Source organism: Sceloporus undulatus, chromosome 3 (genome assembly GCF_019175285.1).
Source record: "Sceloporus undulatus isolate JIND9_A2432 ecotype Alabama chromosome 3, SceUnd_v1.1, whole genome shotgun sequence".
Lineage (NCBI taxonomy): Eukaryota > Metazoa > Chordata > Lepidosauria > Squamata > Phrynosomatidae > Sceloporus > Sceloporus undulatus.
In genome coordinates, this window is record NC_056524.1 from 187,174,927 (window position 1) to 187,202,251 (window position 27,325).

At 39.1% G+C, this 27,325-nt stretch overlaps 1 long non-coding RNA gene across 1 annotated transcript in view; it reads right to left on the minus strand.

Annotated features, from left to right (window-relative positions):
- Positions 1-25,363, minus strand: part of LOC121924802 — a 34,604-nt gene extending 9,241 nt beyond the window's left edge. Inside the window, exons 1-2 of the long non-coding RNA XR_006102723.1 lie at positions 25,253-25,363; positions 25-72 (exon numbers count right to left, since the gene is read on the minus strand). This is a non-coding gene — a long non-coding RNA (uncharacterized LOC121924802). The remainder of the gene's footprint in view (positions 1-24; positions 73-25,252) is intronic.
- Between the last annotated feature and the right edge of the window lie 1,962 nt (positions 25,364-27,325).

A 27,325-nucleotide genomic window follows, 5' to 3' on the forward strand; every position in this document is an offset into this window, starting at 1 on the left:
ATATGGAATTTTTGGAATACATACCTTTCTGTATGTATGGCACAAATTCTGTGTTGTTGTTTTTTCTTTGACCTACAAAAGAGAACAAAGGGTACAAGCTGAATGCAAGTTACATGAAATTAATTTTAACCAAATAAGAGACAGTATTCCGAGAAAGAGAAAACATTGCATACGTATATTCACAGGAGGAAAAGAATTATGTTAGTTCATAGAATATTCATAGACTATTTCTAAACAGCATTAGAGGATTTCATGTTCCCCAAAGATAAAACAATGTTAGCTCTTCTAAACCAGGATCCAGTTGAGTCATTCATTTGTTTAAATCCCAGTTGAATGAGCAGTCAAATCCTGCTCACAGAATGACACATCTGATAATTCCTTGCCCATATGTATCTGTGAAACTGCACAGTTCAATATCCTCCAAAATTTCACAGATGGATCATAGAATCATAAAATTGTAGAATCGTAGAGTTGGAAGAGACCACAAGGGCCATCCAGTCCAACCCCCTGCCATGCAGGAACTCTCAATCAAAACATACCCAACAGGTGGCTATCCAGCCTCTGCTTAAAGACCTCCAAAGAAGGAGACTCCACCACACTCTGAGGGAGTGTGTTCCACCGTCAAACAGCACTTACTGTCAGGAAGTTCCTCCTAATGTTGAGGTGGAGTCTTTTTTCCTGTATCTTGCATCCATTGTTCTGGGTCGTGTTCTCTGGAGTAGCAGAAAATAAGCTTGCTCCCTCCTCAATATGATATCCCTTCAAATATTTAAACGGGGCTATCATATCACCTCTTAACCTCACCAAGCTAAACATCCCCAGCTCCCTAGGTCATTCCTCACAGGACATAGTTTCCAGACCCTTCACCATTTTGGTCACCCTCCTTTGGACATGCTCCACTTTCTCAATGTCCTTTTTGAATTGTGGTGCCCAGAACTGGACACAGTATTCCAGGTGGGGTCTGAACAAAGCAAAATACAGTGGCACAATTACTTCCCTTGATCTAGACACTATACTTGTATTGATGCAGCCTAAAATTGCATTGGCCTTTTTAGCTGCTGCATCACACTGTTGACTCATGTTCAACTTGTGGTCTACTTGAACTCCTAGAACCTTGTCACCTGTCCCCCATCTTATATTTGTGCATTTTATTTTTCTGCCCTTTGTTAGCTTTGGCCCAGCTTTCTAGTCTATTCAGGTCATTTTGACTTTGATTCTATCCTCTGGGGTATTAACTACTCCTCCTAATTTAGTGTCATCTGCAAATTTGATAAGTATGCCCCTAATTTTGTCATCCAAGTCACTGATAAAGATGTTGAATAACACTGGTCCCTGGACAGAGCCTTGTGGGACCCCACTGGTCACTTCTGTCCAGAATGAAAAGGAGCTATTGTTGAGCCCTCTTTGGGTACGGCCGATGAACCAATTACAAATTCATGTAACAGTTATCTTGTCTAGCCCACATTTCACTAGCTTGTTTGCAAGAATGTCATGGGAAACCTTGTCAAAGGCCTTACTGAAATCAAAATATACTATATTCACAGCATTCCCTTCATCTACCAAGCTGGTAATTTTATCAGAGCCACTCCACCAGACATTTTCTTAAGTCAGAAAACAGCCGGATCTGAAAAGTGCTGGGAGGAGCTGCTCTGGAAGCGGGGATGGACCCGGGCTGTATCCAGGCGGCAGATTTGGAGACAAAAAAATTTTGATAAGATCAGGATGCCACCCAAATTCAGCTTTAAACCAGATAGAGGTAAATTGATTTAATAACCAATGCGATAAGTTGCATAATTGCTGGGAGCCCTGTGCTTCATTGCTTCCTACTTGGGATCAATTTCAGAGAATGAATATTTCCCTCTGTCTGCCAGGGATCTTTTTCATTGTTTATTCACTTTTTCCATTAATAATACAGAAAGGGGGGTTGGAAGTGTCATTGTTGTGGTACACATCTCAAAATTACAGGACAGCATTGCACCCTATATTCTACTTTGGGCATCTGATCCACAGTTCAGTTCAGTTTACATATCTCTACTTCAGATTATTTTGTTCACAAAGTTACCACAAACAATTCCATTCCACTGGGCTAAATGGGCTACCCATCCTGAAACAATGCATTCCAACAGTTTTTATAAACCATTTTTCATATATTCTGGCTGTGGGTAATCACTGGAATGTCTTGCTGAAGTGCCTTTCGAAATCTATAGCAACAAGACTTTTACCAATTTCAGGGCTATGTTACAAAGAGATTCTTCACAACACTGTCCCTTACTTTAAGAAAGAAAGAAAGAAAGAAAGAAAGAAAGAAAGAACCTCTGCAGATGTTCTCAAGTAAGCAAAGATAAGAGAACACTGGAGTTCAGTGATGCAATGAAAGAATGCATTTATGTAACTATTCACTTTACATCACACCTTTCTCCCATGAATGAGACTTAAGGCAATACACAATAAGATACATTTAAAACATGAAGGAATTAAAGCATTTTTTTTAAAAAAACATATTTTTAAAACCGCACCTGTAAAACGTAAATGCACCACCTAGTTAACACTCTTTCTGCACCAAGTGAAGTCACTTGCAAATATCTGCCTGAATACAACACTCTTTGCCTCTCAATGGAAAGATAACATGAAGAAAGCTAACCAGGGCTGCAGACACATTGTTGAATTAATGCAATCTGACACCATTTTAACTGTCTTTCGATAGGCTCCATCCTATGGAATCCTGGGATTTGTAGTTTGTAGGCTAAATCTCCTACAAAACTACAAATCCCAGAATTCCACAGCATTGAGCCATGGCATTAAAAGTGGCATCAAAGTGCATTAATCCTGCAGTGTAGATGCAAGCCAGGTAGGGAGTTCAAAGGCTAGGAGCAGCCACCAAGAAGCCCTCTGGAGAGCAAATTGAGAAGAGCAGCGGCCTTTCTATGAGCCAATGCATTAGCAAATCAGTGCTCAGTTAATATGACCATTATGTTAATATGTCTCAATATGACTACTTCCTGCCAATGTAAACTTGCTCCAGTCAACAGCTGTGTCAGCACAAGGTACATAGAGATGAATGAACCTCTCTTTTGCTTTCTGTAACATCCACCTTTTTACAAGAAAAACTTTGTTCCATTCAATTTTTTCCCATTTGTGAATTTTCTTTCAAACTCTTACTCTAAAATATGTTCCTTTTAGTATGCAATTTTCTGTACAGCATGCCTTTTAATGCACATTTTTATAGACTGTGCATTTTTTGATCATAAAACATTGCAACACTTGGAGAAGTGAGGGAGACAAAGAATTGCACTGTTCACACATTAGACTGTTCACACATTAGACTGAGAACTGCAAATGCAGTTGTTTCCTATTGAAGTATGAACCAAATAAAAATCCCTCACCCACACCTAATCCCAACCAAGACATACAAACAGAAATGCTAAACTACATCCTGAAACTGAGAAAGATTTCTGTATGTGTGCCCCTAGATGGAAGCATATTATTTGCTGCTCAGTCATACAATTTAAATTCTCTCTACAATATTGGTATACAATTACAACATTCCTGCCAGGCAGAAAGCTAGCCTGGTGTTTGCTTTATTATTTTTATTGAGAAAAACTGAAGAAAGCAATCTAGCTATTTAATGGCTTTTTACAATGTTTTTCTTCTGAAAGAATTCTAGTCCTGGTGGTTTAAATCTTCTTTTGTTTATGATAAAACCAGCACTTTCTATTCACATGTGTAAACAGTGCTGTGGTATAAGAACTGTTTTGCCTGGTATTGGGATTCTAATTCCCATTCATTCTCATTATAGTTTTCTATAGCTACTTGCCTGCTCTCCTTCTTTCCCTCATACATACATACATACATACACACATACAGACACACAAATGCACGAACACACACAGTGAGAGAGAGAAAGATGGATAGGGATAGGGAGAAAGAAAGAGAAAGTAATTAGGAAATAAAGAATTCCTTTTATGCTTAAGGAGTCGAACAATATTTCCACTAAATTACATAAACTATCCATACAAAGCCAGTCCATAGCTGCATTAGCACTGCAGAAATAATCCAGGCTGACACTACTTTTAACAGCCAGTTCTCAATTCTACAGTAGTTTTTGATTATTTTTGCAATGCGGATGCAGCCCAATACATTTTTTTCTACCTGAGGTAAAAGACAAAATGGTGCCTCCTCTCTGTTGCACATTCCAAAGTCAGATGGGCTGGCAGTTAAATCTTACTTCAGCATTTTATTTTCTTTGTTTGCACCACAGAAACCATCAATGCAAGTGGCGAGAATATCTTTTAAATAAATACATGCCACATCAAAAATAGCAGAGTAATTATTCTGCAGTGGTCAGATGGGTGTTAAGTTAATTAAGATCCCTGGAACTGTTTTTAAGTTAAGGGAGACTACTATTGGCAGGCAGCTTGTTATTCATTTGCCTTCTTGTATGTATTTGTAAGGAGAGAGCAGATGACTTTTCCCATCCATTATTGATTAAATATTCTTAAATATGAAGACAGGCATAATGTGTACCTAGAAGTGCCCTTTGTGTGTTCAGTGTAGATTACTACCAAGTAAATGCGCCTAGGATCAATTGCAAGCTGTATTTATTATCCCTGGGTGGGCTCCAAGACAATCACTGTCTCACTGTTTCTTTGTGCATAATCACTTTGGCACGGGAAAGACCACCCCAAAATGGCGTCCTGCCGGCAACCTAATACCCTCAGGAGGGAAGCTGCAGCCGCCAAACCACGCAGCTTTACTCTGAAGGAAAAAGAACCAGGGAAAACCAGGCTCTTTTTGCCCCGCAGGGCTTATGTCCCGAGTGTGCCAATGGCGCACTTGCAATATAAGCGACACGTGGCACTGTACAGACGCCACACGGGGCTTACATCACAATGGTGGTGCCCGTGTACACAGGATGCCACCATTGTTACGCTACCACATCGTGCGGTTGGTGCACAGTCCCTAACCCTAGAATCAGCACCAGCATGGCACAAAAGAACAGTCTGTACCGCACCTTAGTAGCCTTATGACTGTTAATTTCTGGTGAGAATCAACTCCATAGAATGCTCAGGCTGCATCCGCACTGCAGAAATAATGCAGTTTGACACCACTTTAACTGCCATGGCTCAATGGTATGGAAATTCGAGAACTGTAGTTTGTTGTGGCACCAGAATTCTCTGTCAGAGAAGGCAAAATGCCTTACAAAACTACCATTTCCACAACTCTATAGCATTGAGTCAAAACAGTTAAAAGTGGTGCCAAACCGGATAATTTCTGCACACTCAATCATCTAATTTTGTTGCATGGGGAGGGGGGCGGACACAGACCCACAGTTTACTCCCAGGGGTCTCAATTCCCCCCACATCTCCTGTTTCATGGTCCATTAAGTTAATCCAATGGATGGATGTTAAGCTAATCATTCTTCTGAACATTGAACAAAAAATTTAGATTGCCTTATTAGGTTCCACTGTCCTTTAGTTTCAGTCTGGAAAACCAGTTTGAATAGAACAGAATTTTCAGCAATTTTCTCACCCCATTTAATACATGAAAAGTTTATAATAATACTATTCAGACAGATAATGGTTCATACTATAGATGTAGAGGATTGTCTGAATGAACGATATATGCATAATGTACCTGTCAGGCTATTAACTGTGGGTTGTTTTAAGGATTATTTTAGCAGCATCCGAGTTGCCAAAAGTAATTTCCACACAATCAAGATACCATACAGCTTCACAGCTCCCTACATACGTTAATTAGTGCTACATTTCAATAGCAGTAAGGGGCCAGTGTCTTTCACAATTATATTTAGTATCAAAATGGCTACAGATACAGTCAAAACAGATAAGGAACAAACTCTTATAGTATGGTATAATGGCTAGAATCTTGTACTAGAACATGGACAATCTGGGTTAAAGTCTCCACTGAGCCATGAAACTGAAGAGCGACCTTGCGGTTTGATGAAGCCTCTAATGTGGTGTTTGACATTTTGCTTTCTGATCAATTGGTTGTGGTGATGGTGATGCAGTAATCCACTCATAAAGCAATACATTGCTTGGTTATTGCTAGAAGGTTATTGCTACCTTTCTGCCTATGAAGGGAGATGGTGGACTTATGAAAACACTCAAAATATTGGACTGAGATTTATTTGATGGTGGAAGATACATTAAAAACTTCAGTACAGAAGAGACCTGAATTATATTGGCTAGGAATGCTGGAGACGCAACTGGAGAAAAAAATTAAAAGAGAGAAACAATGTATGATTACAGCTGCAAGAACTTTATATGCTCAGAAATGGCAGGCAACCATGATACCAACTCAAGGAGACTGGTTATTAAAAAACTGAATGAATATGCATTAAACACAATCACTGATTACCTTTAAAACAAGTTTGGGATTTGTTTATTACATTTTTAAAAGAAAATGGAGTTTTATTTCAGTATGTAAATATAGGGGCTGTTCAGACTACCTTTTACCCCAGATCAGAAATCAAATCTTGCACGTGAAGTTCATATTCACCCCGAATCTCCCACAAGCGAATTCGAGGCAAGCACACCCATTCAGGGGCAAATGCCCCTTAGTGCAGGTCATTTAGAATTGGAGTAAAAGCTGTCTCTTTTGAAACAACCCGGATTCGGCGAATATGAACTTGCCACCCGATCATGATCAGGGCAAGTTCTGGGGAGGGATTTAGGTCAGAGGGAGGGCAGTGGGCAGGTCATTCCCTCCCCATCATCAGGGCGAAGGAGGAGGAGGAGGAGGAAGGAGCCGGAGGAAGGATGCAAAAAAGGGGAATTGGGGTGACTGACGGGGGATGTAAAGGGCAGTCAGAGGGAGGGCAGAGGGGGGAACTGGAGCAAGTGACAGAGGAGGAGGAGGAGCTGGGTGGGAGAAGGGGGCCATGGAGGGCATTCTGTAACGGAGCAGGAGGAGGAGAAGGAAGGAGCAAGACAAATGGTCAATTCAGGGCAGGTCAGAGGGAGGGCACAGGATGGAGCAAGCCTCCCTCTCGCACCAGGCAGCTTTCTCTTTTATTATTTTTCTTTTCTGTTTTATTTTGTATTATTGTTTTATTTATATGTTTTATGTATAGTTTTTTGTGGTTTTTTCGGACTATGTGGCCATTTGGCCACATAGCCCGAAAAACCCACAAAAAACTATGGATGCTGGCCATGAAAGCCTTCGACTTCACATTGTTTTATGTATGTAGAAAATTTGTGTGGTAATCAAAACATTTCAAATGCACTAGAAAGTACAAAGAAACAACATTAGAGACACTTTGAGCTCAAATGGCTCTTGCAATATACTGGCCACAATAACAGTTTTAATTTGGGCTGCAGCATGTTCTCTTTCTCTCTTTGATTTAAGCATTACAATTTGGTGACTGATAGAACTAGCACTAAATGTAAACAAACAACCAAAAATAGTGAAATCAGTGTTGCTAAAGTCTATAAGAGCAGAAGCTCATGTATCCAAGGCATGGCAGAATTCTTCTCGTTTGTGAAAATAGGAAAAGAGTCCATATGTGAAATAACCAAATATGAGCCCATATAAAAAGAAACAAAAAGACCCTAAGTGATCTCTGCCAATGCCTACTGTGTTTTCTGTTCCAGTTTCCTAAATTCACTGCCTATTTTCTATTCACTCCAAAAGATGTGCTAGTGGAAAGAGGAAAGTATATGCTAACAGACAGCTTGTTACAAGTTCCTATCCAGCAAGGCACCAAGGGATATAAGATACATATTGAGGGAGTAGCTCTCCAAGTAAACTTGTGATGGAAAAATGCATATTTACTGTGAGGCTCTCTAAATGCCAAGCTCTGTTATGGAAGACACAACAAGCCTACTGCATTGCATCACTAAGTGAAGTGATAACTGGTTTCTGCTAGTTTTATTTACTGCTCAATTCTTCATCTTTTGCAGACAGTTGCTCTCCTCCGCTGAATGTTAATGGAAGGGGAAGAGGCACAAGAACAAGTATCAGTTGGTGATGGTCCTTTCTATGACAATCAATCACTGCATATCCTAAAACTTTTGCAGGTGTGACTTAAGATAGTTCCAGGAAAATGGAAGCAATGTCCCATGAAAAAAAATAGTGATGGCCAAATTCATTATCAAAATAACAGACAGAATAAAATATGGCATAAATGTCCCCCTGAATGTCTGGTCCCTGGTCTCTTGCACAGGCTGATATCAACATGAAACAAGGCAACAATATCACTCCAGTACTTATAAGCTTAAAAGTGTCTTTCACTCAGTCATTTGTTTTGCTTTCTAACTCACTGATTTCCTAAAGGTAATAAGCTGAATTTCCACACTTTTCCCACATTGCTTAAACATTTATTTAGCTCCGAAGAATGAAAGAATACAACAAAAGCAGGATGCTCTATTGTTCTAAACCCTGTTCCAGGGTTAAAACATGTGTGAGACTCCAGATGTTGTTGAACTCTATATCCCATCAGCCCCAGACAACCTGCGAAAATGGGAACTGTAGTCCAACATTATCATGGGAAGTGAGGCTGAGAAACACTGCATGGAGGAGAGATGTGAAATGGACAGCTCTCCATAAAGTATTGGACTGTAGCTCTAATTTTCTCTTACTACTGGCTATATTGGCTAAGGCCAATGTGATTAGAGTTCAGCAACATCTGTAGCACCAGATGTTTGAAATCTCAATATTATGGGCTATTGTCTGAAAGCACTTGATGTATAGCCAACTTTACTGAAGCTAAGGAGGTCTGGGATTACTAGTTCTTGGACGTGAGACCTCTGTGGGTGTTGCCATCTATGGATGCTGCTTTCAATTGAAGGCCAATGGAAAATAACTGTGAAAAATAAAGAACAAGGTGAAAGGTCTATTGGAGCAAGTTTGCTGTAAACCCAGCAAGGAAAAATATCTTGATTGACAGGCAACAAGGAATGACATGCATTTTGTGGGACATTCACAGAACAGCTGAGTCATGAGCTCAAGGCATGAAGCAAAGATGTAGGCTGATGACTTTGAGCCAACTATCTATAAAGTTGGACCGAGATAATATTCACATGTGGGTTAGTTGTGGAGCAGGTGTGGAAAGAAAAATTGAAGTGTGTTAACGATATATATTTGCTTTTTGTATACAAAATAACTGAAGATAAAGCCTCCAGATCTCTTGTAAGAACCACTACATCTGTGAGTCTTATTGTGGTTGTAAAAAGCAGGTCAGAGCACTGCCAATACTAATAGTTGGGCATTTTTGTTTTTTACAGCTCTGCTTCTCTGCCATAGAATTGTTTGGCTGCATCTGAGTTGGTTTCCTCAGATTGCTCTGGTAATTGATCACCCCCTTGCCAAAAAGGTCTGAAAACCATTCTCTATGAGGAGCAGCATAGGCAAGTGGGTATGTTTAGCTTAGAGAAACAAAGGTTAAAAAGTGACATGAAAAACCTTTGGAGGTTTTTAAATAGAGGCTGGATGGCCATCTGTCAGGACTGTTGATTGTGTCTTCCTGCATGGGAAGGGGATTGGACTGGATGGCCTGTGTGGTCTCTTCCAACTCTGTGATTCTTTGATATACAGGTTGATTGATACAGGTTTTGAGAACCTGCTTCAAGTTTAGATTCAAATTGTGGTATTAGGCCACAAAAACATCCTTGGGAGCCACTTGCAGCCTGTAGGTCACAGTTCGACCAAACATGCAAAAACATACCATATAGTGATTGTATACAGTCTGCTGCTGATTGAGAGAACAAGAAAGAAGTGCAGTTTACAGTGACCTGCAGTGATCTGTAACTAAGGGACACTGAGCCTATTTGGAGTTGCCAGGTATCCCTCATTATAATGAATGTCCCTTACTAAAGGGCCAGAAAGCTTGTTGCATTCTGGACTGGCAATTGTTCCTCATTTTAGAGGACATCCTCTATTCGAGGATTGGAAAGCTTTTCTTTTTACACAGACTGGACAAGACACCAAAACAAACAAACAAAAACCCATCATATTTCATTGTGTGAGCCCTTCATAATGGTAGAAATGTGTGCATCATGTAATTATGAAGATGGACAATGTGTTAATTTAAACTTAAAGAGAAACTTATAGCTATATTAACTGTAATCAGTACTTTTATTGTGCTGTATGGGAAGAACATGAGTTTGGTAATAGCTACCTCCTGATTGTCAACTCCACAAGTTATGAATTTCAACTGTCCTTTCTTGTTTGGAAACCTGGCAGCACTAGGCCTTTGTGAACCAACACAAGAATTAATGAAATATTGGACTTCAGCCAAAAAATCAAAGCATCACACCATCTGGTTCAGGGCCAGGTTAGATTCAGCTGCACTGAAGTTATTTCAGGTAATGCCCAACACAATTTCATAGCAAATTCAGCATACTTCACTTCCATTTCTCTTCTCAGGGAAAAATGTATATTTCATTCATATTATGAAACTGATCTGCACATTATTACTGTAATTTTATATACAAAATGATTTGTATAATGCTAGAGGAAAGCTATCCATAAGAGATATTGGAAGGATGAATTTCAGGCTAGGAAGAAATACAAAAGGAAAATTATATATTGCTTTGGGATGAGCACTTGACATTAAACAGTGTAATGATAGCACCCAAATGCAAGATGTCTACATCGACTTCTCCTCAAGTCAGAAATCTGTGTGTCTATTCTTCACTTATTAATACAGTCTGCCTCCATATTTGTGGATGTTAGGGGTACATGACCATCAGGAAAGTGGAAAAAATGCAAATATGCATGGGCAATGGTGGGGGCTTCTCTTATCTTCCCCATTCACCCACTCACTCAGCTGGCTGCCAAATAGTGGCTGAGTAAATGAGGCAAAGGAAGGGAGGGAGAGAAGCACATGTGAACTTTTCCTGGCTGCTTTGTCCTGGGCTTTTTCCCTGAAGAAAATGAGTCAACAGGCCAATTTGCTGCACCTAGAACCCATCTGGGATCACATGCCAAATTATGGGCTGAAAAAAAGTCCCAAAAGCGGGGAGAACACTTATAGTTTGTTTGTTTGTTTTAAGTGGCCTTTTTATTGTTAAATGGTAAGAGAGTGTGAGAGAGAGGGGGGATTTTGGGTGAGGACACAGAAGAGAGCCTTCTTTGTAGCTACACTCAGCCTGTGGAACTCCATCCTAAGGGAGATTCAGGCACGTTACAGACCGCCCAGAAGGGGCAGACTCGCGCCGCTGCCGGTTGCAGCATCCGGGAACTGCAGCAGCCAAACGGTGCGGTTCCTGGATGCTGCAAAGAAGGAGCGCAAAAATCGCACTCCTTCTTGCATCCCGGAAGAGACACTGCAAGTGCCAAAGCACGCACTCACTGCATCATTTCTGGGGTACGATGTGTGGATGCAGTGTGTCCGCTATGTCAAGATGGCGGCGGCCGTGTGGAACGGCCGCCGCTATTTTGTACAGACTCAGTCCGTGCTAGGGTTAGGGGTGTCTGGAAGAGACGCCCCTTTCTAACCCTAGCACGGACTGAGTCCATCCTAGGGTGCCCGTCTGTAACGGGCCTCAGTTAATCATTTGGTTCTCTCTTGGCTCACTTTTTGCCTTAGTATTTACTCAGGCCTTCAGTGTTATTTGTCCATTGCAAAAGGTCTTTTAACTAGGGTATATAGTCATTGTTACGTTTCAACTGCTTTTAAATTGTTGTACATTAATATTTTAGTATAAATGTTCATTTAATTGTTTTTAACCTTGCATTGTACCTTGTTTTAACTGCATTCTGTTTTAGCTTATATTGTAAGCCATCTTGAATTCCATATTGCAGGGAGGGGAAGTGGGGTACAACAAACAAAGAGAAAAGAAAAGAAAAGTGTGGATTGATGCTCTGGGAGGCTTCTGGGACAAGCCTTCCTTTATCAGAAAAAGCGTTCTGGCAAATTAAAGAGTGAAGGCCAAAAATGCCCTTGGCCATGTGTTAATATTTTAATATTTTAAAATAAGTTGTATTCTATTGCTGTACTTCCCACAGCAGAATGGAAACCACTAGTATAATTAATTCTCTGTTGCCTTTCAGACCTCATACACCATCCCCAATCTCTTCCAGAGAGTTAGAAGATCCTGGTTCTGGAACAGATTCCAGGAGTTCCAAGGAAAAATCCTTTGTGTAAGGGTTAGATTTTGTCATGCAACTATCAATATAATCCAGTTATCTGAATCTTAATTTTAAAACAATGGTCTAAATCCAATGCTTTCCACTAGCCCAAGTGTGCCAGATTACACTGTTGTTCAAGTAGCTATGGATGCAATTACATAACAGGGCTTGCCCTGACTCTTGCTGCTTGGGTAACACAACTGTGCTGGATATTACCATTATGCTAAATGTCACAGTTTACAACCGCTGGTGGAACAGTTGTGAAACAGTTAGCTACAGACTGTGAAGATGGTTTGCTTGTTGTTGTTAGATGCTCTTGAACTGATCTTGATTCATGGCAACTCTGTGGATAAGACATCTACAAGCCTCCCTATCGTGCACTGCACTGCTTAGGTCTTGTAGATTTGGGCCTGTGACCTCCCTGATTGAGTCTATCCATTTGGCATGTGGTCTTCCTCTCATTCTGCTACCTTCTACCTTTCCTAGCATTATTATCTTTTCCAATGATTCATGCATTCTCAAGATGTGGCCAAAGTATGGCAGCCTCGATTTAATCATCTTGGCTTCCAGGAAGAGTTCAGGCTTGATCTGTTTAAGAACCCATTTGTTTGTGCTTTTGGCTCTCCAAAAAGCATTCTCAGCATTCTTCTCCAGCACCACATCTCAAGTGAGTTGATTTTCTTTTTATCCACTTTCTTCACTGTCCAGCTCTATCATCTGTACATAATGATGGGGAATACAATGAACTGGACAATTTTAACTTAAATGTTCAGTTGTATGTCTTCACTCTTTAGGATCTTGGACTTTACAGTTCTGACAATCAGGTTTGCCTCCAATAGATCACCATCTCTGAAAGCACTCTTTATAGGAGAAGCAGTGGTTGAGATCCTAACTTTCATTACTATCTTATTATATCGGACAATAATACCTACAATGCTATATATGTGCAGGAGTTAAGCTCACCCTACTCAACACCTGAGTAAATATGCATAGGACGTATTGTGCAAGGTCAAACTGAAAAGTCTTTATCCCAGTTTTGGGGGTTTTTTTCCTTCTAATTTAAAGAGATTGAGAGAGAGAAGAAAACTCTGCAAAGTGATCAGAATATCTTGCTTGACTATTTTAGCGATATTGATTCAGGAGTGCTATGCAAAGAAAAAAATATATTATTCAAGAGACTTTTTTGTACTCTTTCTACAAAACAAATAAGGCTTCAGTCCTAAGTGCACTACTTGAGAATAAGTCCCACTCATGTGCAAAAGATTAGAAAGGCAAAGAGCACCCAAGTTTCTTCCTGCCTCTTGTCAGCAATAATCATTTTTAAAGGGACATCATTGTGCCTATCTGGTTCAGACAAGTTACAAAAGAAAAAGATTCTGAACACAGTCCTATTATGTCAAACTGCTACTGCAACAGACCATAGCAAACATGATTTAACTTTTACCTTGTTCATAAACCAACACATCCAACACAACCAGAAGTAGTATTGCTCAGTATTGATCACCACATCTGCAGTAGCAAACAGCAGTGATCCCGTGTTACTACACCAGTGGGGCTTTTCACTCTACTGCTCTTCAGTGAGATTGTGGCCTCTGCTAGAATAACCCTAAACATTTTATTGCTTATAAAAATGTCAACTGTTAAGTTATAACTTAAAACTTGCATGATCAGCTTGATAAGGTCTGCAATTGCATCAGAGTTGCAACCATTCCTATAAAACTGGCTACAAGCACAGCTATTTAATAAGACAGGGAAACTAACATATTTGTCTTTTTGCTCTAGTTTTTAGAGAACATTTCAGCCAATTTTAGATTTTAAAAAAACTACTGAGATCTATTCAAGCTTCTTAAGATATGGAAATCATATTTAATTTGATGAAATTCCGAGTAACACTTCAAATGTATTTTTCTTGTTCCATTAAAAGCTATGGAAGCAACTGCTCACAAAATTAAAGCATACATTTTGTTTCATTTTGAAGTTAGAACGCTGTCAATACCCCCATTGTTTGCACATGGATTCTATATTGCAAAGAAATCTAGTCAACTCTTTGTACAATACCTGTTCCTTGAATTATAGCCATGGTTCATGCTACTTGGAAGACAGATAATTTTTAATGCACTACACAGAAGTGGGCTACTTATCTAAATAATGATTCAGGCACAGCCATTAATTTGTATAGACAGCATAATGTTATGAACTTACTAATGCTAGTTTCTCTAATGTTTAGAAGCTTTACTTTTAGGAGAAAAATAATGTTTATCTGATAGCCTTAAAGCTAATCTTAAACCAGCAGTTTTAAAAATCTTCCATAGTGTGGTATAGTGGTTTGGGCATTAGACTAGCACACTGGGAGATCAGGGTTCAAATCTCCATTCAGCCAGGGAAAATCACAGGTGATCTTGGGCAAGTCACACACTCTCAGCCTCAGAGAAAGGCAAAGGCAAACCCCCTCTGAACAAATCAGACCAAGAAAACACCATGATAGGTTTGCCTTAGGGTCTCCACAAGTCAGAAAGGACTTAAAGTCACACAGCATTAACACTCCCTGATTTCCAGATTAGCCTCAGCTATTAAAGGAACTATATGAAACTGGCTGGGCTCCAATAAAAAGTAAACTACATGTGAATACATACAACAGCTACTCACAGATTAATTTGCCATTTCTTTTGTTACTGTGGGAAATCAATACTAGCCAAAACACACCCTGAAAAGGGCTGTATACAAACTATCTGTGAAGTAATGCAATATATATTGAATAGCTAGATTCATGTTTTCATAAACAACCTGATTCTTAAACTTTACATGAAGTACCAATTTTGTATTCATGCTATGGATTCAGTGTACCATTTATTTACCTTGAAGTCTGAGGGTGCTGCTTACATTAAACTAATGGGAGATGTGATTGAATCAAGCATCAGGTTATGTTAATAAAAGGCTTAGGTTTCACAAGAATTGTTTCCCCTTCTTTGAGATTGCAATTATTTCCCTGTTTGCTGAGGTATTCAAATTTCCTCAAAGGACTAGTTATAATTAAGATAGCAGATCTCCTTAATACCCTGGAGAGCCCTGAATTAGGACAGCTCTCGCTCCATATCCCCTTAAACTTTGCCGTTTGATTAAAAACTTGGCAGGGGATACACTTCTAAGAGATCTGGCTGATTAATCAAGAGTTTAACTGCATCTAAGAAAGTATACCCATCAGCTAAAGGGAAAGTATGGACCATCCCCCCAGGGCTATAAAATGTGGATTTAGTGGCCCTGGTTCTTGTTTTCAGATACCTTGGTCTAGTGATTAATTGACAGTACTGTGCAATACGGAGTTGTTTCTGTAACTATTTCTGGAATTGGGGAAAGATATCTGTTTTGACATAACTACAGTCAAGTGATGAAACCTTGTTGTTGTTCTTGTTGTTTTGAAATTTTGAGCTAGTTTCAGTTCCGTAAGGGAAATTGAAAATATAGTTCACTTTAAGTTTGGATCACAGGTGCTTATATCCTCCCAAACTCAAATTTTCCTCCCAAACTCAAATCGGCTTCAGCAGCAGCAATATACTAAAAGTGAACATTAAAACACAATTAAGTATTAAAATAATTTGCACTTCAAGTTAAAAGAAAATGCAATAAAAAATAATAAGCCCCTTTTAAAAGTTTTTTTAATAATTTTTATTGAATTTTATTACAATATATAAAATAAGATACTTTCCATATATACGCATAATCAAGTAACTCATTTTATACAAAAGAAAAAAGAAAAAAGAAAAAAACATTCTAGTGCTTACTTTTAACTTTTGTTTGTTTTTAAAAGTCCATTTCAATTCTTAATGATACTTTGAACTTCTGGTTCCGAAATATAAATTTTAGTAATATCATGTTGAATTCCTTATCCTTCTACGTCTACCTGTCGGAGAATTTGTAATTCCTTAGCATGGTTGTCCCATATTGTTTTACATCTGTTGTTTTTATTTCTTAACTAATACCACATTTTCACAATCCTTCCCCATTTTTTTTTTCATATTCTTGGTCTGTTTTCCCTGCTGTATACATTGTCAGTTGATCCACAGTTTTCAGCTCATGCACCTTTAATTTCCATTCTGCTATTTCTGGTATTGTCCTTGTTTTCCAATATCTGGCAAACACCATACGGGCTGCTGAGATCAAATATAAGATTATACTAATCTTGTTATTGTCCAAGTTACACTGAATTACATCTGTAATATTTAATAGGGATAATTTGAGAGATAGGGGAATGTTTATTTCTACCACTTCTTGTATGGCTTTATGTATTTTTTCCCAATATTTTTGGATTTCCTCACATTGCCACCATGCATGGGACATAGTTCCAGTTTTCCCTTTACACTTCCAGCAATTACCGTCATATATTTTTTTTCATTCTAGCTAGTCTTAATGGAGTTAGGTACCATCTATGTAAGATTTTGAAATAATTTTCTTTTATTGTGTTACATTTTGTGAATTTCTGGTTGTTTTTCCATGAATGTTCCCACATTGTTAGTAGTATTGTTTTTCCTATGTTTTGCATCCATTTTACCATGGTTTCTTTAATTGTTTCTTCCTTCAACTCAATATCCAGAAGTACCTTGTAAGTTTTTTTGATAAATCATTTTCCTCCTCTCAGTATAATTTTATCAAATTCTTTCCTTTCTGTTTCTATTCCGTCTTCTTTCAAATCCTTATAAAACTCTTGTTTTAGTTGCCTAAAATGTAGCCAATTAATTCTTATTCCCTGTTGTTCTAATTGTTCTTTAGTTTTTAGTTTTATCTCACCCTTTGTATTTGTCAGACAGACTTCATATTTGATCCACGTATGTTTTCCCAGATATTCATTTTTGTGAAAGGCCTCTTGCAGGAAAGTCCACCTCAGAATTTTTGTATAGAAAATTTTTTTGTATGCTTTCCAGATTGTAAATATTGCTTTCCTCATCTTGTGTGCATTAATTCCTTTATCTGTATGTTCATAACTAAGATATGCATGCCATTCTAATTTCATATCAATTCCCTCTAATTCTAACAGTTTTTGATTTTCTAGCACAGTCCAGTCTCTAGCCCATAAGAGTGTGCACGCATTATAATATACATGTAGTTCGAGATTGGGGAGTCCTAATCCACCATTTTCTTTTTGATCTTGCAACACTTTAGCTTTAATTCTAGGTTTTTTCCCCTTCCATATATTTAATTATATCTTTGTTCCAGTTCACAAACGATGATTTATTCACTAATATGGGCAGGGTTTGGAATAAAAATAACATTTTTGGAAGTACACACATCTGAATTGTTGCAACTCTGCCCAAAAGTGACAAATGGTTATTATTCCAATTATTTAGATCTTCTTTAATCTTATTCCAAGTGACTTCATAATTATTTTTATACAAATCTTCATTTTGGTTGGTAATTGTAATCCCCAGATATTTGATTTTATCTACTATTTGAAATTCAGTTTTCTGCTTTAATACTTCAATTTCTTTTGGAGTTAAGGTTTTTGTTATAATTCCGCTTTTATTTTTGCTTATTTACCCCTTTTAAAAGTTTAATTAAAACATTACAGCACCCCCTAGCCTGTTCTTTTGAAATTTGCCCTGTTAAAAGCCTGTCTGAATAAAAAAAAATTGCCTGTCAATGGAAGGACAACAAAGAGAGGGCCATTCTGTCCTCCCTGGGAATGCAATTCCAGAGTCAAGTGGCAGCCATCCCCATCAACCACTGGGACTGAGAGAAGGCCCACTCCTGATGATCTCAGAGGTGGGGCTGGCTTATACAGGCAGGCCACATAGGGCTTGATGGGTCATAACCAGCACTTTGAATTGAGCCAGGAAACAAAAAAGCTAGCAGCCAGTGAAGCTTTTTCAAAAGGGGTTCAGTACTGTCTCTATAACCCATGGCAGGCAGCATGACAGTGTTCCTCTGGCACTGCATCTTGATAATGCAGTGCCAAAGGAGTGCCAAAAACTGTGGTGCCAGCACCTATAGTGCCCTTTCCGCTGTGCAGAAAGGAGACGTTTTTCACAGCTCTTTTTGCACCACAGAAAGGTGAGATTGTAGTCGCGGCGTGTGGTTGCCACAGCACTAAAAGGGGCAGTCTGTAGAGCCCCTAAGTCCAGAGTGTGCCCATGTACTGGGACAGAAATTTATGGCCTCAGCAAAGTTTGGTTCAGGCTGAAGTTAGCTTTAAAAATGTGTAGCCCTCATGTGTCTTGCTGGGAGAATGGGTCAAAGAAAGTTCTCCTTGTCCATGATGGTACAGGGGGAGGAGGGAGGACATTCCAGAGTAAAGGAGAGATAAGCAGTTCTCAGCACATCCTGGCACCTGGGATTTGATAAACAATTTGCTGGTGGGCATGGGATTGTCTCCTCCCCTGTTCCTTTGGCACAGACTCTGTATGATCCACGATGACATAGCATATGCTAAATTAGTGTTAAACAATAACAATATATAAGGTACTGGCAGACAAAGGAAAGGTGCCTTGCAGATTGTGTGCACAGGATTGCCTGGTCTTTGTGTATGTATGTCTGCAAAAATTAAGCCAAAATTCTAGTTGAGGATGTTCATTTATAAGACTTCTTTGCAGCTCAATCTCTTTAGTCATTATCAAGCCAAAGAATACTAAATGATCAAGTGCTAAGAAATTCTAAGATAGCAATTGTTGTTGAGCCCTCCAAGGATAATAAATGCTGTCTGCAGTCTGTCCTAGGTGCACTTACTTGGGAGCAAGTTGCACTGAACAGATGGAGGAAACTTCCAAGTACACATTGTGCTTGTTGAAATCTTCATATTTAAGGATGTTGCAGTAATAATGAATCCTGGATGATGGTAGCTGGTATTGCACTCTGGCAAAATTGACATATTTTAGTTTTATTTTATTAAATGTTATATTCTAAAAAATTTATTAGGAAAAGGAAAGAAAATCAAATTATTGCATTCCCAACTTACAGCAATAGCACTGAAACGCTTTGCTCTAGTATCTGATTTTCAGTGACAAATCAGGCAATTTCTAAATCTACTTGGTTAGTTACATAAGGACCCATATCCACAAGTAATTTACACATTTGCTCATGCAAGGTTCTATCAGACATACCTTTCAACAGAGCTACAAGAAATATTTTCCAGCAGACAAATTACACAAAAATATATTTGTGTTCTTTTCAGCATTTTGCTTTCTTCATTTTAACTAGCTTGGTCTCATCTAGATTTTAAATATAATATTACTTTCCCTGAGCCTCTGGGGAAGATGGGTTAGAAATCACACTAAATCCATTTTAGATATACTTCTCCTGTTTCAAACAGCAGGGATGTTTTCCCTTTTCCTCCTATTCAAGCTGTGACCTTGTTTTCCAGTTTCTGCTCAGGGCTAGAGCTTGTGTATTGCTAAGCTACCAAACCTACAAATTAAAGGCTCATATTTGAAACACTATCAGATCCTTAATTAACTTTAATGATACTTCTGGGTACTGTTGTCACACATTTCTGCTTCAATAAAAAACATTTAAAATGTCTATCGGAAGTCTGTATTTATCTTGTCATTGGCTAAGTGTTGGCTGCTATTGGGACCTCCCTTATCATCTTCCACAAAATTAGAGCTCTGCAAACATTCTCTGGAAAAACAACTAAACTGTGAGCACTGGCATGATATGGACATATTTCAAAGAATAGTTGAGATCCTACATCAGATGCAATGACATGTAAGCTTACAATGATACAGCTATATCCCTGAAATGATGCACAACCCTTCTAGTGAATTCCAGTGACTCATATGGGGGCATATCTCAAGAACTGTCCCTATGGACCCATAGAGCTATGATGCCTGATCTGCAACGGGACCCATTGCATAATGGTCCCAAAGAATAACTACATCTCTGCTCACCTCCTGAGAATATGGATGTTGTGCATCATTACAACTCACCATGGCATGTTTGTACAATGTACATCAGTTTACAATGATGTAAATAATTAACGGGATGTCAGCAAATGTCACCAAACAAGATTATAATATGCAAAATATTAGCAAAGTATAAGAAAAAACATTTTGTTTATTTATTTATTATTTCATTCCCTGCCATTCTTCCAAGAAGAAGAGAATGTTAACTTGCCCTTAGAGCACAAACTAGAGGTATCCACTGGCCTAGAAATGAATATTGTATATGATTATTTTTTTTACTTCCCTCTAGAAAAGCTCCTGATTCCTTCTTTGTTGACTCCTCTTCTTGTGGAAGTTAAGGAAGCAAACTACAGTAATGTCAGAATGCATACAATGATCCAGTGTGTGTGCCTGGAAGAAGCTCACATGCATACCTTATAAGTTATACAAACAATAATAGATCCTGATAAATTGTTCCATATATAAGTCAAAAGGCACATATTTGTAATAATCAACAATCTCATAAAATGACAAAACCATCTGTGGGTATCTTTCTTTGCTATGTTAACAGTTTGTCTCACAGAAAGGACAAAGGAACTTGACCTGCACACTGATTCACAATCAGCAGGACAAAAACTGCAAATCATTTCCTGCATTAATTAGAGATGGCAAATGTAATTACTTTAAGTACTGCATTTTCTTTCTAACAATTTTGCTCTGTTTAATTTGTCAAAATGTCACATGTAATATATATGAGGTTGAGATGTCATTAAAATATGTATAGCAAAGGCTGTGGTGAGGAAAAGAAGGAGTGATCATAGCAAAATTTGCTACTATTCTAACCCGAACAATCTGTTTGATGAGATAGGACGTTTATAGCTGAAGTCATCTAGTCAAAACAAATTGTTGTGTCTTTCATTTGTTTTCTTTTTCCTTTAATAAAATGCTGAAAATATTGGAAATATTACAGTCAGGAATGTTTCCTAATTGTTGAATACTGTAATATAGCAATAGCATCCTTTGTTTAGCAGTTCATGCTGCCATTTAAAAGCATATTTTCAAATCTAAGACTTAAAACCATATGTGCTTGGATGAAAGATTCATATTAGCCAATTTTTTCTTCCTTGGCCATTCTGTGCTATTCATTCACATAAAGTAGTGCTCAAGTCTTAAAATGTTCCAGTGCAGATCATTGCGAAAGCCAGGGCACCTGGAACAGATGGGAGAAGGGAGGGAAAAGTAATCTCGGAGGAGGTGGACAGTTTACCTTTATGAGTGTTGAAGAAAAATAACACATCTCTTCACATCTACTGTGAAGAGACGTACTATAGGAACACTATATAGAGCCCTCCCCCGACCTCCATCTTGAGGGGAGAGAAGCAGGCAGGAAACAACAGGCCTCTGCCTGCCAAGTTGAAGAGCCCTCCCCCGACCACCACCAACTTGAGGGGAGAGAAGCAGAGTTATTATTATTGTTGTTGTTGTTGTTGTTGTTGTTGTTGTTGTTGTTACTTGCTTTGTTGTATATGCAAATGTATGCTGTAAACCGCTTTGATCGCAGGAAAAGCGGTATACAAATAAAACATATTATTATTATTATTATTATTATTATTATTATTAACACAGGAATATGCCTTATACCAAATCAGACCACTAGTCGAGCCAGCTTAATATCATCTATACCAAAGCTGCATCTACACTTCAGAATTAATGCAATTTGACACTGGGGCTGTTCACACAGGACAAAAGGCCGTGGTCCCCCCAGCCTCACTTTGACCTGTTTGAATGATGCAGGCCAATACCCTGGGGCCAGGGTCAGGCCGGATTGCAGCCAAGCACACCATTTCCATTTTAGACATGGCAACAGAGGTCTACCCACTAGCATCAATGACAGAGAAATCTAAGGAGCACACCAGGTCCATGGCACAGGGATGGGTGGGCATGTAAACACTCACCCGTCATCCCAGAATCAGCCCAGGGACCAATCCAGATTTGCCCCCAGGTGAGGAAAGCATGGGCCAAGCCCATGCTTTCCTGATCCATCTGCTCAGCCCACTTCTATAACTGCCATAGCTCAATGCTATGGAAATCTGTGATGTGTAGTTTTGTGAGATGTTTAGTCTCCTCTGTCAGAGAATTCTGATGCTATAAAAAAACTACAAATCCCAGGAATCCATAGCATAGCAGAGAATATGTGGCCCTCTAGATGTCATTCTGTCATGTGGCATATCAACTTTTATATGGACTTTTCTCTGCTACTAGGTCATCCTCAATAACTCTACTGCTGCCAGCTTAAAATAGGCACTAGCCTGGCACTGGTGCAAGAGAAACACATAGATATTTTATTAATATAAATAGATGTTTGTTATGTGGCCATGTTCTAGAAGAGTTTATTCCTGACGTTTTCCAGCATCTGTGGCTGGCATCTTCAGAGAATACTGACCTGGAAGAGAGTAGGTGTGTGTGTGTGTGTGTGTGTGTGTGTGTACTGTGTGACCCTGGGTGAGGAGTGATTCCCATGTTAATCTGTGTGTGGTTCTGTTGTTGATGGCCTCCTCGGTGTAGGAGGATATGCAAAAGAGGATTAGTGTCTGCTAATTGGTGATAATTGTCTCCTGGGAGAGCCCCTGACCATGAGTGGTTTCTCATTTGCATTTGCTGAGTTCTGGTTTTGGTGTTCTTCAGGACTGTTAGCCAAACTTTATTTACTTTGAGGGTTTCTTCTTTCCTATTGAAGTTGTCCAAGTGTTTCTGGATTTTAATGGCTTCCCTGTCATTTCTGACCTGATAGTTGTTGGCATAGTCCAGAATTTCAGTGTTTTCAAACAGCATTTTGTGCCCAGGATGGTTTATAATGTGTTCTGCTACTGCTGATTTTTCTGGCTGACCCACTCTGCAATGTCTCTCATATTCCTTGACTCGTGTTTGAACAGTGCGTTTGGTGGTCCCTATGTAGACTTGTCCACAGCTACATGGTATGTGGTAAACTCCTGTGGCTGTGAGAGGGTCTCTCTTGTCCTTTGCTGAGCATAGCATTTGCTGGATTTTTTTGGTCAGTTTATAAACCATTTGGAGGTTGTGCTTCTTCACCACTTTGCCTATTCTGTCTGTGACTCCTTTGATGTATGGTAGAAATACCTTCCCTTTGGGTAGTTGCTTGTCTTCACTCCTCTGGGTTTTTCTGGGTCTGGCAGCCCTTCTGATGTCTGAGCGGGAGTAACCATTAGCCTGTAGAGCCCGTTCTAAGTGCTTCAGTTCACCTTCCAAGAAATGGGGTTCACAGATGCATTTTGCCCAGTCTACCAGTGTTTTTTTGTGCTGTTTTTTTGTCCTGAGTGATGGTTGGATTCTTGTGCAGGTATCTGTCTGTATGTGTAGGTTTTCTGTATACTGTGTGACCCAAACGTTGGTTCAGTTTGCAGATGACTAGGACATCCACAAGGAAAGCCATTGAAATCCACAAACACTTGGACAACTTCAACAGGAAAGAAGAAACCCTCAAAGTAAATAAAGTTTGGACACCAGTCCTAAAGAACACCAAAACCAGGACTCAGCAAATGCAAATGAGAAAGAACTCAGGGTCAGAGGCTTTCCCAGCAAACAATGATCACCAATTAGCAGACATCAGTCCACTTTTGCATATCCTCCTACCCTGAGGACACCATCAACAACAAAACAATACACAGATTAACATGGGAATCACTCCTCCTCACCCAGGGTCACACTATATATATATATTTATACACACACACACACACACACCCCTATTCTCTTCCAGGTCAGTATTATCTAAAGATGCCAGCCACAGATGCTGGCGAAACATCAGGAATAAACTCTTCTAGAACATGGCCACACAGCCAAAAAAAAAAAACCATAAAAAACTATGGATGCCAGCCATGAAAGCCTTTGACTTCAGATTTTTATTATTTCAAGCATTTGGTATATTTATTTAACTGTGTTTATTCTGTTGAGATCCTGCATAGTGTAGCAGTTTGAGCATTGGACTATGACTCTGGAGACCAGGGTTTGAATCCCCACTTAGCCATAGAAACCCACTGCTTGTCATACGACAAGTCACATGCTCTCAGCCTCAGATGAAGGCAGAAGCAAACCTGCCTTGAACAAATATTTCCAAGAAAACCCTGTGATAGCGTCACAATTTGAAAACAATTTGAAGGCACATAAGAACAATCCCATCTATCTTTTTTCCTATTTCTTTAATAATATAATAACTTGACAATATGAGCATTATCATGGAGATGAAGCTCTTCACTTTGGATGCAATTCTTAGCAAGGATTCTACCTAATCCAGAGTTCTCCGCATGAGAGTTTCCCAACAGACACATAACACATTTTTCAACCATTCTTTTTCAAACATTGTACAATAGTCTTTCCATCCCTACTCTTCATTCATTTCTGAACTTCCAGCAATCCTGAGGGCTACTTCCAATGAAGTCTTCCTTTTGTGTTCTGTGGAGACCCTCCTCAGCTTTGCCTATTCTGGATTTCAGATCCTGCTGCTCTCTGCTCACTGCTTCAGTCCTCAGTACATAGAAAACATAGCATGCTACTTCTAAAAGTAACTAATTACTTTACTCATTACTCTGATTGCCCAACAAGTCATTTCTTATTACTGTTACTGAAGTCCAGAAAGGTAACTTATAGAGATACTCATTACTAATTATTTACTTCACAATTATCTATTGTGCCAAAGGAAGTACAAGAAAGATAGGGAAATGCTTTCTGGATCACCCAACTTGCCAATTTCACCGTTGACATTTTGAGAAAAATTCAAAAGACAATGCAATAGTTGTCTAGCACTTTCTTCCCAGCCAGATGCCTTAAACTACAGCCTCTCACACAATCTAATTGGGAATGGGATTTCCATCTTTCTAAACTAAGTAGTTGCTGGTGCATTTCTAGAATTCCTGCTGTTTTGAACAGCCATTTGGATGGGATGTTTCTGCAACCATTTAAAGTTCGTGAATGGAGTCTGATAGTAGATTAAATGACATTATTTAATGACAAAGTGCTGGGTGGACTCTGGTTTGGAAGCCTAAGTTTCCAGACCAATCAGGCAATTAAATCAACTTTATATTATACAGTATACAGTTCTTACAAAATCCTGCAGTGTCAGTAATTGAGCAAGAAAGGGCTATGACATACCCAGCAAGCTCACCAATGAGCAGCAAACACTATTTTCATACTGTAGCTGAGATCCTGCACCCCATTTGTAAGTATGTTTACACAAAGATAGATGCAAATGACCTAAGAAAATGACCCCTACAACCCACCTTGAACTCTGTCCTATCTTGTCTCTTTCTCCACATTCCAGCAAGGCTGCCTCTTCTGCCTCCCATCCTATGAACTCACAGTAATTCTGTTTCTGATGATAGCAGCAGCCTCTTTCATTTGAGCAGCACAGATAAGGCAAAAAAGGAAGAGTAATTTTTTAAAGGATTATTTTTTCATTTAAAAATCCCAACTATTTTGAAGCTCTTGAGCAATTCCTGTTTCCAGTATGTTTCATCTACCTTGCCTTCTGTTGTTGATCTCCTCCCCTTGTTGCTGGCTGTGTCATTCTCTTCTCTGCTACTCACTAGCTGCATCATACACACACATATACACAACCTCTCTCTCTCTCACACACACACATATATGCTACTGTGTGTGTATGTGTGTGAGAGAGAGAGAGACAGAGAGAGAGAGAGAGAGATGGTGTATATGACGGAAGGTTGCCTGGGTGACTGCCTCATGCTGGCTGTGTCTCGCTATCTATCTATCTATCTATCTATCTATCTATCTATCTATCATCATCTAATCTATAGTCTTCTGCCAATCTAGCAGTTGAAAAGCATGCAAATGCAAGTAAATAAATAGGTACTATTCCTGTGGAAGGTGAACATGTGCAATCATTATGGCCACATGATCATTGAGTAGTCTCTGACAACACTAGCTCTTCAACATAGTAAGGGAGATGACCATCACCCCCTATGGTTAGACACAACTTGACAGCATTGTCAAGAGGAAATACCATACCTATATATACAGGGGGGGGGGGGGGGGCAGGATGAGGCTGCCACTAGGACAACTTTCCCTCATTGCTCAGACTGTGTCAGAACATGCCCAGTAATGAGTGACCATTTTTGTTATGTACCACTGAAAAGTAGTGAAGTGCAACCATGGCTGTGACAAAAAAAAATAAACCATGGCTGTGACCAAAAAAATAAAATAAATAACACCAGCTCATTACTAAAAAAGTTACTTGTTAAAACCAAGTTCTGGGTGGTATTGCTGTCACTTTTTTTCTAATATATTCTCAGAATTTAGCAGATCAACCTCTCCCTACAAGGCATGCCAAAAGTTCCCATCCATGGAGGGATGGGCAGCTTAGAGGGCCATTGCAGCTTAAAGGTATAGAAGGCTACTAAATTAAGCAGACTGAGGCATATCTGTCCTATAGGTTCCACCAAGTGTACAAATGTCATTTTGGGAGAGGCAGGATATAAATAAAAATTATAATTATAATTATCATCATTATTATATTTTTCTCCTTCAAACAGAAATTTAAGAGGAGGAAGTTGTTTTTAGACACCATAATGTCAACCAGCAATGAGTGAGTCTAGGTCTGCAAAGGTTTCTAACTCTAACCCAACTGGTGGTCTAGTTAATTTATGTAGGTGGGATGAAGAGGGCACCATATTTTATTTTGCCCCAGGCAGTTCTGCTTCTGTCTAGTTATGTCATTTCCCATGTTCAGTCCAAAGAATCCCAAATCCTATCATCCTTTTTGAAGAAGCCCACTGAGATTTTTTTGCTGGCAGTGATAGTTGTTAGCATATAAAGGACAGTTGCTTGCATCAATGTGTGGCATACTGACTATGTATACATCAAATACAAACCATGTGAAATCTCTGTACTGCTCATGTTTCTATTGAAATGACACAGTGCAGTCAGTGTGTTTATTGAGAAGTAAAGAAGGCCTTTAACTAATTTTATGATCTGGGGAGAAAAATCTAATGATGTATAACAAACGTGAGAGAAAAGCTTGTTCATACTGGACAATCAGCACTTGTAGAATGTAAATACAAAAGAGCATATTTGCTATCTGCTCCCAAGACTATTCTTCTCTGTCAGCTATCAATGCAAGGTGATTTTGCAGGCAAAGCAAATAGCCAAATGTACAGGCAATTGGGCTTCTATATGAGGGAAGCATTTATAGTCCATAGAGAGGTAGATAATTGATGGGAAGTACTGGCTTTTCATTTATGTACTTTCTTTAAAACACATATACACACACTTTAAAATGCACCAGAGTAAATCCAGGGCAGCGCAGTGCTAAGGGCATTGATGTTTACTCAAGCAAT